The following is a 10,003-nucleotide window of genomic DNA, read 5'->3' as shown; positions in this document are numbered from 1 at the left end:
TATTGTCCACCCAACCAGGAAGAAGAGGTGGACAACTCATTCTATAAGCAGCTGGAGAATGTTTCAGGATCATCAGCCCTTGTTCTTGTAGGCAACTTCAACCTGCCAGACATCTGCTGGGAACTTCACACAGCAGAGAAAAGGCAGTCCAGGAAGTTTTTAGAGTGTGTGGAGGACAATTTTTTGTCACAGCTGGTGAGTGAGCCCACCAGGGAAGGGACTATGTTAGACCTGTTTGCAAATAGAGATGGGCAGGTGGGAGATGTGGTGGTTGGAGGTCGCTTGGGGCACAGTGATCATAAAATTATAGAATTCTTGCTATTTGGTGAAATCAGGAGGAACATCAATAAGACGTGTACATTGGACTTCCAGAGGGCAGACTTTGGCCTATTTAGGAGACTTATTCAGAGAGTTCCTTGGGAAACAGCCCTTAAAAACAAAGGAGTCCAGGAAAGGTGGATGTGCTTCAAAACAGAGCTCCTGAGGTCACAGGAACAGACTGTCCCTGTGTGCCGAAAGATGAGTCAACGAGGCAAACATCCAGCCTGGATGGACAGTGAGGTTTTGAAGGAACTCAGAAATAAAAAGAGGATGTATCATCTTTGGAATGGGGTCAGGTCTCTCAGGAAGTATTTAAGGGGGTTGCTAGGGCATGTAGGAAAAAAATTTAGGAAGGGCAAAGCTCAGTTTGAGCTTAAATTGTCAACTTTTGTGAAGGATAATAAAAAATGTATTTACAAACATATTAATGGCAAAAGGAAGGGTAGGACTAAACTTTGTTCCCTATTGGATGAACTTAGTAACTGCAGATGAGAAGAAGGTGGAAATGCTTAATACCTTTTTTGCCTCAGTCTTTAGCGGGAAGACAGCTTGTCCTCAGGACAACTGTCCTCCAGGTTTGATAGGTGGTGTCAGGGAGCAGAATGGTCCCCCTGTTATCCAGGATGAGGCAGTCAGAGAACTGCTGAGACACTTGGATATTCATAAATCTGTGGGACCAGATGGGATCCATCCCAGGGTGATGAGGGAGCTGGCAGATGAGCTTGTGAAGCTGTTCTCTGTAATTTACCAACAATCTTGGCTCACTGGTGAGGTTCCAGATGACTGGAAGCTGGCCAGTGTGAATGTGGCCCATTCACAAAAAGGGTAGGAAGGAGGATCCTGGTAATTATAGGCCAGTCAGCCTGACCTCAGTACCTGGTAAGGTAAAGGAGCAGTTTATATTGAGTGCCATCATGCAGCACTTACAGGATGGCCAGGGTATCAGACCCAGCCAGCATGGGTTTAGGAGAGGTAGGTCATTTTTGACCAACCTGATCTCCTTTTATGACCAGCTGACCCACCTGGTGGATGTTGGAAAGGCTGTGGATGTTGTCCATTTGTACTTCAGCCTGAACAGGCCTTTGACACTGTATCCCACAGCACACTCCTGGAAAAGCTGGCAGCCCATGGCTTGGACAGGAGCCCTCTGTGCTGGGTTAGGAACCAGCTGGATGGCCAGAGAGTGGTGGTGAATGGTGCTGCATCCAGCTGGTGGCCAGTGACCAGTGGTGTCCCTCAGGGGTCTGTGCTGAATCCAGTTCTGTTCAATGTTTTTATTGATGACATGTGTAAAAGTGTTCAGTTCTTTTCCGCAGGGTCGGGATTAATGAGAAGAGAGATGGCTTTCGCTTTCACATTTAGGGTGTTTATTTTTCTTATCTATATTACATTTTTACAGACAGTAAGCACTTCTACACACTAATCTAACAAGCTACAAATGGTGACCTCAGGCTCTGTCCACAAGGCCTTTTAAGCATAAACTAACCAATTATCAAATGCCAACTAATTTATTTTTACTTTTAACCCAATAACCAAGCACTCATATTCTGCACTGTGTACTTTTCTATCCAATCACACAATATTACTAAAATCCATTAAGAAGAAAGTGAAAGAACAAGGCAGGTTAACACCCTAAAACCTCCGTCTTGTTACATACATATTACTATATTCTAAAACCTTAAAGTCTGAATTTTCTACCAAGTGATATGACACACTTCTACTTAAACTACACACACACAGTTTCAGTTCTACCTATTAATTTTGGAAGCCTTTTCCATGGCCTCAGGTCAAACACAGTGTTTTCTTGTGGGTTTGTGCCTGTCAGCACAGAAAGCATGAAATTCTCTGTATCCAGAGTTCCAACAGACATGGCTGAGGGTATTTAGTCTTTCTTTAGTAAATTTGCAGATGACACTAAGCTGGGAGCATGTGCTGATCTATTGGAAGGGAGGAGGGCTCTGCAGAGAGACCTGGAATGGTTGGATGGATGGGCAGAGTCCAATGGGATGAAGTTTAACAGATCCAAGTGCCAAGTCCTGCATTTTGGCCACAAAAACCCCCTCCAATGTTACAGGCTGGGGACAGAGTGGCTGGACAGTGCCCAAGGCAGAAAGGGACCTGGGGGCACTGGTGACAGCCAGCTGAACGTGAGCCAGCCCTGTGCCCTGGTGCCAAGAAGGTCACTGGCCCCTGGCCTGGATCAGGAATGGTGTGGCCAGCAGGAGCAGGGAGAACATTCTTCCCCTGTACTCAGCACAGGTGAGGTCACACCTTGAGTGCTGTGTCCAGTTCTGGTCCCTCAGTTTGTGAAGGATGTTGAGAGACTTGAGCACATCCAGAGGAGGCAACGAGGCTGGTGAGGGGCTGGGAACACAAACCCTGTGAGGAACGGCTGAGGGAGCTGGGGTTGTTTAGCCTGGAGAAAAGGAGACTCAGGGGTGACCTCATCACTCTCTACAACTCCCTGAAAGGTGGTTGTAGCCAGGTGGGGGTCCATCTCTTTCACCAGGCAGCAACTGACAGAACAGGAGGACACAGTCTCAAGCTGTACCAAGGGAAATTTAGGTTGGTTATTAGGAAAAAGTTTTTTACAGAAAGGGTGACAAAGTACTGGAATTGTCTGCCCAGGGAGAAGGTGGAGTCACCATCTCTGGATGTGTTTAAAGAAAAGACTGGATGTGGCACTTGGTGCCATAGTCTAGTTGTGGTGTTAGGGCATGGGTTGGACACGATGATCTTGGAGGTCTTTTCCAACTGAGTCATTCTATTGATAAAAAAAACAAGAGTCAGTCCTACCTCAGTCTGCTAAAGCTTTCAGGGAAGAATTACAGTCTTTCAGCAACAAAGTAAATTTAGCATTGCTGGGTTTCAGTTTTGCTGGGTTTAACTCTTGGCTACAGTCAAAGCTTTGCAGGCCACAGTGACCAAAACACTGCATTTCATTTCCTTCTTCTTAAAAGAGCAGCAATAATTGTTTATGTTGCAGACTTTCTACAGTAAGATCATTAGTTTTCTAATTTGCTTGAATTCCAATTGTCAAGATTCAGAGGAAGTTTAGGTTGGATATCAGGAAAAGATTCTTCTGCTAGAGGGTGGTCAGAAACTGGAACATGATCCCCAGGGCAGTTGTCCCAGCATCAAGCCTGACAGAGCTCAAGGAGTGTTTGGACAAAGCTGTCAGGCACATGGTGGTGGGATTCTTGGGGTTTTCCTCTGCAGGGCCAGAAACTGGACTTCTATGATCCTTGTGCATCCCTTCCAATTCAGAATATTCCGTGATTTTATCATTATAAAATTCCCAACACCAAAATTCAGCACTGAAGTTATTCAACCTCCTATATAAATTGAAAAGATGCAAATTCATTCTGGGACAAAAATGTCATCATAATATAAAAATACCCTATAGTTGTATTTTTGGTTGTGGGGTTTTGGGTTTTTTTTTTGTTTGGGTTTTTGGTTTGGGTATTCTTTGGTTGGTTGGTTGGTTTTGGGTTTTTTTAATGCATAGTAATATCATGTGAAAATTAAACGTTTATAATTTTCACATCAGAACTGGTTACTCTAGCATAGCTCCACAGAATGCATGATTAAGCAGAGAAACAGACATAAAAATTTCCAACATCATCTGTGCACAAGAGTGAGTTAAGTGAATATCAGTTACAGTCCAATGTACCAAGACTCAGATCCTACTTCAGCTGAAGCTGCTCTTAAGGAAATGTAGTTGGGTGGTTTGTTTTGAAGCCATTCCATAGTAGAATTGAAAAGAGAGCAGTTTCAGATCAAAACCAACTCCAAATTAAAAACTGAATGTCTTATCAGAAAATTTGCAGCATTTTTCACAATTTAAGATTCTGATGGAGGAAAAAATGTTTATTCTTGCAGAAATTATATTTGTAGCAGAGGTGGCATTTTTTTCATCAGAGTATCTTCAAGGAAGGGTCCCAGCCATTGCTGCCTTCCTGACATCCAGTCAATGATGCTTCTGCAGCTGCAGTAAGTATTAAAACTGTGACTCTCAGGGACTAGCAAAGGTACTGCATCTTCTTGCTCTCATTACAAAATCAAAATAAAGAATAAGGAAAGGCAATTTAAAATTCATAGCCACTTTAAAGGTCACAGAAAGTACTATACTATTACAAGATTGGCTAATTATATTATTTATGGAAAGCATTTGTTCTAGGAACACAGATTAGGCATAACTACAATTGGATGTGTCTATGACAAACCTAGAAATTAAACAAAGCTCCCCTAAAGTCAAAGCCAAGTGAATTTTTTGTACCATAAAACCACTCTGTACATGCTGTCCTGGCAGAAACCCTCCTTTCCATTACTTATTACTCTATGAACTGCTACTGGTAATGCTAATAGTTCTCAGCATTGTGCCTATAGCTGAGCAACTGGTGGATGTGAGATTTCAGCTGAGTCGATGCCCAGTCTCTGTCAGCAATGGAGAAAGTTTAGCAGCTCTTGAGACTCTGCCCCAGAGAGCACTCAGCTCAGCCTGACATTGCCCTGAGCAGAGAAAAGCTGCCAGCTCTCATTCTGCAAGAGGAAGAAGGACAGAACAGATGCTCCTCCCCTTCACACGCAGCAAGGCTTTAACCAAATTTAGCTCTCACAGTAAAGTTTAAGTTTAAAAATTACCCTGACAAAAGCTGGTCACCTTAAAATATTCCTATGTAACCTGGAAAATACCAGTATTTTCAATGAGTTAATGTCTGTAACCTTTGCTGTGGCCTGCTCCCTCTGTGCCACTCTGGTGGTTCATTACCCAAAGAAGAAAATGTTTTCAGCTGGAGACAGAAAAATGTTGACCTGTGGGTAAAAGATGGTTCTGGGACTAAGCAGGGCTTACCTGGACTGGAGTGCAGAGCCAGGCAAAATGAATCCAGCATTCTAACACCCATGTTTCTTCCCAAGCTCCATCTCAATACCCATCATTGTATAGCACAAAATCTGGCATTTGGGGCCTGCTTGTAATACACCTTCTTTACATCAAGAGGACCTGCATCACCTGCCTCCTCCTCCCATACAATGCACACATTTTCTTTATTGTTTCCATTCTGAGCCGGAACAGTTGAAAGTCTAAGCATGTTGCTTAGCAATACAGGAATAGGATAAGCTATGCTTAAAGTCTTCTTCCTCTGCTAGATGTCCTGTAGTGGCCATTACTAGAGGAAAAATTGACTTTTTCATTATCTTTTTATTGTTTCCAGGGGAGTTTCTCCCCTGTTCCTATTGCATTTGATTTGGATTCCCCCTCCTTCCAATGTTCTCACATTAAATTTTTCTTAGACACAGCAACTACTCTCACCTCTCTCATATATTTGATGCATTTTTCAGCTGTAGGATCTTTGGTGGTAATTTTCCACCTCTTTTTTAGATAACTGAATTCATTACAGATTTAAGAAAACAAATCTGGAATGTTACAGGACAATACCTGCAGGAAAAAATAACCTCTGAGTAAGTAAAATACTTAATTTCTCTCTTTTAGCCAATGTTTGCTTGACTTTGTTGTGAAAAAAGTGGCAAACAAAAACAAAAAGTGTCTGAATACCATTTTTGCAGTTCAGAATGCGAAAGAGCTATCTTTATGAGCAAAATCCCTTGCACTTAATTTCAAAGATGTACAAAAATGAAAGCTGTATTGTACTCTCTCTCTATTTTGGTGCCTGATTTTTAAATGAAGTTCACAACAAAATTAAGAGTGAACATAGCAGTCCCTTTCATCTTTCCCATGCAGCATCAGCTTCCTGAGACTCTCTGAGGAAGGGAGGGGGAGGGGTGTGTCAATATTTCAGGTCCATTTCTTGAGGAAAGCTGTGCTATATCTGTTGAGATCTTGTATTGTACTTTCTCAGAGAGGCTACAAGAACTTGTATGACTGGTGTTGAGGTTTGGTACCAAGTGTAGATACAGAAACAAATCCGTACCTTAGCTGCAGGTAAATCACATAATCCTTTTGTGAACTAGTATTCGCTTCAACATCATAAAAGAGACTCAAGGTTTTATTTATGCATTCAGGCTTCAAGCCTTCCCCAACTTTCTGTTGTGGTGTTTATTAGATTTGCAGTGACAATAATCATGTTAGCACAAATGTTTAAGGGACAGTCTCCTCAAGAAAGATCACTGCTCAGGAGGGAATTATCCCTATCTAATTACAGAGCTTGCTGCTGCTGGACATTCCACTTGCTCTTGCTGTCTGACTGCTGCCGTCTCATTTTAAAGGGCACTGACTCTGCTTCAGATATGGGATTGGTTATTTGGAAATCAAAGCCCCATTGCAAAATGTGACAGCTCATGGTCAGTGAAAGGTGTGCTTCAGACCAACCCTGGAGACAACTAACTGTGAACACACCAAATTCTCTCAGGGAAAGTTGGGAGATGTGTTACCCAAGGGCTCTGTAATAGCCATCCTGTACCTTCCCTGTACCTGTTAGAATAGGACTCATCCCAGCAGCACCTTTCCCTGTCCTGGCTCTTGGTCCTGCAATGAGCTTCAACCTGCTGGAAAACACAGCCTGCACAGAGCCTCCTTCCAAACAGGACAATGCTGCATGGACACCAAGTGCGCAGCAGGGCTGGGCCAGGCATCCTTGCCATCCTGAGTGTTCACAGGCACAGTGTCCTCTGCACAACCAAGGTGTCCATGAGTGGCTAAAGACAGCTGGTGAGCACAGGGAGCAGCCCTGCAATGCAGCACAGCTGCCCCAGTGTCCTGGTTTAGGGCAAATTTGAGAGAAAACCTCTGAATGTGGTCCCTCCAGAAAGCAAATTTAAGTGGCCCCTCCCCTAACTGGTTCGGGAAAAACATTTCTTTGGAGAAAAGTGGGAAAAAAATGTTTATTTAATAAGCAAAGTATCCACAAGCATAAAAAAATGAATAATATTAAACAATAAAATCTCTTGCTGTTTGAAGAGATGGTAAATCTAGAAAGTCCTTGTTGTGGGGTGTAGTTTGGCTCACTCAGTTTCTCATTAGTCTTCCTAGCACTGGAAAGTGCCAAGGCCCAGGCCCTGGTGGGCCACAGGTGTGAGTTCCTGGTGTTAGTCTGGGTTTTCAGTCTAGAGTAGATTTGAATAGATCCAAGGAAAAAGAAAAAACCAGGCCAGGGAACTTCTCTGTCTCAGCTAGCTAAAACAGCAGAGGAGGGCTCTGTTCTGCTGTGTGTCCATGCTGCAGGCAGCACAGCCCAGAGCAGCATGCTGGGCAGCGAGCGCTGTTTCAGAACACAAACTGCGCGCTGCTGCTTCCCCACTTCGCTCTCAGAGCCAGAGTTAAAGGTGCAGAACTTAATGTGTAACAAACAGAACAGACCACTGGGGATACAAGCATCATAAAGTCACCCCAGGACACCCAGCAGCACAGGGGTGAAATCTCACAGGGACCAGTAAAGAAATGCAGCTCCCAGAGGCTTTAGCCCTGTGAAGAGCACAGCATGCAAGACCAAAATCCTTCTGTGCAGGCTCCTGCATCAGCTTTAATTGCAATTGCCTTAAATTTCTAAGTCGCCTGGAGACTTGAGGTCCCACTCATTAACATTTTGGTACCATCTCCCAGTCCTGGGCTACTTTCAAAACACTCCCATCTCTGGCACAATCAGGTTCTTCACCTGTCTCTAAACAAGAAAATAATTATATGTGACCTTTTTTTTAATACTCCAGACATGATGCATCTGGACGTTTTACTGGTTGCAATATATTTTCATAAATTCATCAATCATTCAAAGATTTTTGTCCAAGGAGTTTTCAGGAAATTAGAATGAGCATTAAAGATAACACTATTCAACAGATATAATTTCAATATTAAAGTATTATAAATCCTTGAATGAGTAGTGCTGCCTAAATTGAAATCAAAGCCCAGATAAAAAATGTATTCACTTATTTATTTCAGAATACAATGTAGAGAGCTGCCTCCTTTTGAAACCACTGGTTATCTGAGAACAAACCTGTCTGGGCCTCAAAGTCCTGCATGACACAAAGCTACAGCACCTTGATGTACTCGTTCTCAACACACCTCAGCCATCTACCTAAGGAAACAGAACAAATAGTACAGGATCTCCTGGCTGCTCCTCTGTAATCCCACCAGTTACACTGCCTGAGGGGCACTCTTATTTAGGTGAGAGTCTGATCTTTTCTTTTACTTATTTTGAAAACTTATTTAAAAAACATTTTAAAATGTCTTAAAATGCTTTTCTTTTCCCTCTCCCTGCAACTCTTCCTATCACTGCTGTTGCAAATTTTACTTGTGAAATCTTCATTGGTAATTTTCCTTCACCCATTAAATAGCTCCTATATCTCAAATTCAACATTAAAATTGCATGGTCATTGTTTTTGAGCAGGAAAGATTCATCAACTGGGGACACAGCTTCACTATCCATAATAAATGTTCTGGCACCAATGCCATCTATGCATCTGCTTAATCAAGGAAGACAGCCTTCAACATGGAAGGTGGGGAAGGATAAAATATAACAGAAAGGTATTTTAATTAAGCTACAAAAAGCTTGCTGTCTGTCTGATCACTCTCTGAGAGGCCAGTCAGGTGTGGCTGAGGGACAGCAGTATTGGCTCTGTAACTCCAACTGCAAGCACTGGGAATGTCAGGAGCAGGTAATAGTTGCCCCAGGGCAAGTAATGCTACACTACATTTTGCCTCATTTTCAAAGGAGTCTGGTTTTTTGCAGCTACACTGGAGCATCACCATGATTCAATTGTAGGGGTAAATAGAGGGTCAGCAAACTCAGACTCCTAAAACCTGGAATTTACCTTAGATATTGGTTTCTCCTTTTTCTCAAAATTGTATTGGGCTTTATTTGCTTGCTTGTCTGTTTTCTTAAGGACAACAGAGGCCATTTGAAGGTGAACGGAAAAGATGATGCAGAATTCTATCTAACTGCAAGAAAAATCGAAGATTTAGATGCCTTCTCTATATGTAAAAAGAAACCACTGCTGAAACATTGCTAATATCACTAGATCCAGAATAAAATGTTATGTATCCCTATGGTATTTCAGAGGAATGAAGGGATAAAATGAACAGTTTGCAAGCTAATTCTCCATACGTAACAGAGTATTTGTCCAGATTTAGACTACAATCTTCAGGGAAGGCAGGGTGATGCCTTAAGTTTTAGCTTTAGTATTTTCCAGATACTGTACTGCATTAGTATATAACTCTGAACTTCATATAAAATGTTAGCAAGTTCTCTTCACAGTTTATTTAGACAAAATAAGCCTTTTCCAGCCCAAGAACCAAGGACACCATTGAGGCTTCAGGCCCAAAAAGTACAAACAACAGCAAACTGAGGAGAGCAGTCTGGGGAGATGGGACTCAGAACCTGAAGCTGTAACTGGACAATTAACCCCAATATGTAAATGAACCAGAACTTATAAAAGTGTGAAAACGTGTGATCCATTGTCCATCTTGGGTGTAGCCATGGCTAGGCTCTTGTACTGCCCAAGGTGTATCCTTTGAAAGCCTTTGTAATAAATACCAACTTTATTCCTTTAACACTGTTTAGTCTCTGTTCTAGGCAGCCTCTTAAGGCATTGAAGGGAGGGATGGGTTTCCAAATCCCATTGACAAGCAATAAAAATTCACCTTTTAAAAGGATTCAGATCAATATTTTCCTTCCACATTTCATCCTGTTAGACCCTACCTTCCATAAAATTAGTGAAATTATCTAAA

General features: G+C 42.3%; 1 long non-coding RNA gene across 2 annotated transcripts in view; it reads left to right on the top strand.

The window, feature by feature from the left end:
• LOC107203646 overlaps nt 1-9,507 on the top strand; it is an 11,038-nt gene extending 1,531 nt beyond the window's left edge. Inside the window, exons 2-5 of one of the 2 annotated variants that reach the window (XR_004497333.1) lie at nt 4,204-4,314; nt 8,216-8,440; nt 8,664-8,772; nt 9,160-9,507. This is a non-coding gene — a long non-coding RNA (uncharacterized LOC107203646). Of the gene's footprint in view, nt 1-4,203; nt 4,315-8,215; nt 8,441-8,663 lie in introns of both variants that reach the window. The other variant, XR_004497332.1, reaches the window with a different exon arrangement.
• The last annotated feature ends 496 nt before the right edge of the window (nt 9,508-10,003 follow it).

The sequence above is a fragment of the Parus major genome, chromosome 4A (assembly GCF_001522545.3).
Source record: "Parus major isolate Abel chromosome 4A, Parus_major1.1, whole genome shotgun sequence".
Taxonomy (NCBI): domain Eukaryota; kingdom Metazoa; phylum Chordata; class Aves; order Passeriformes; family Paridae; genus Parus; species Parus major.
This window is presented reverse-complemented; position numbering and strand designations above follow the sequence as displayed.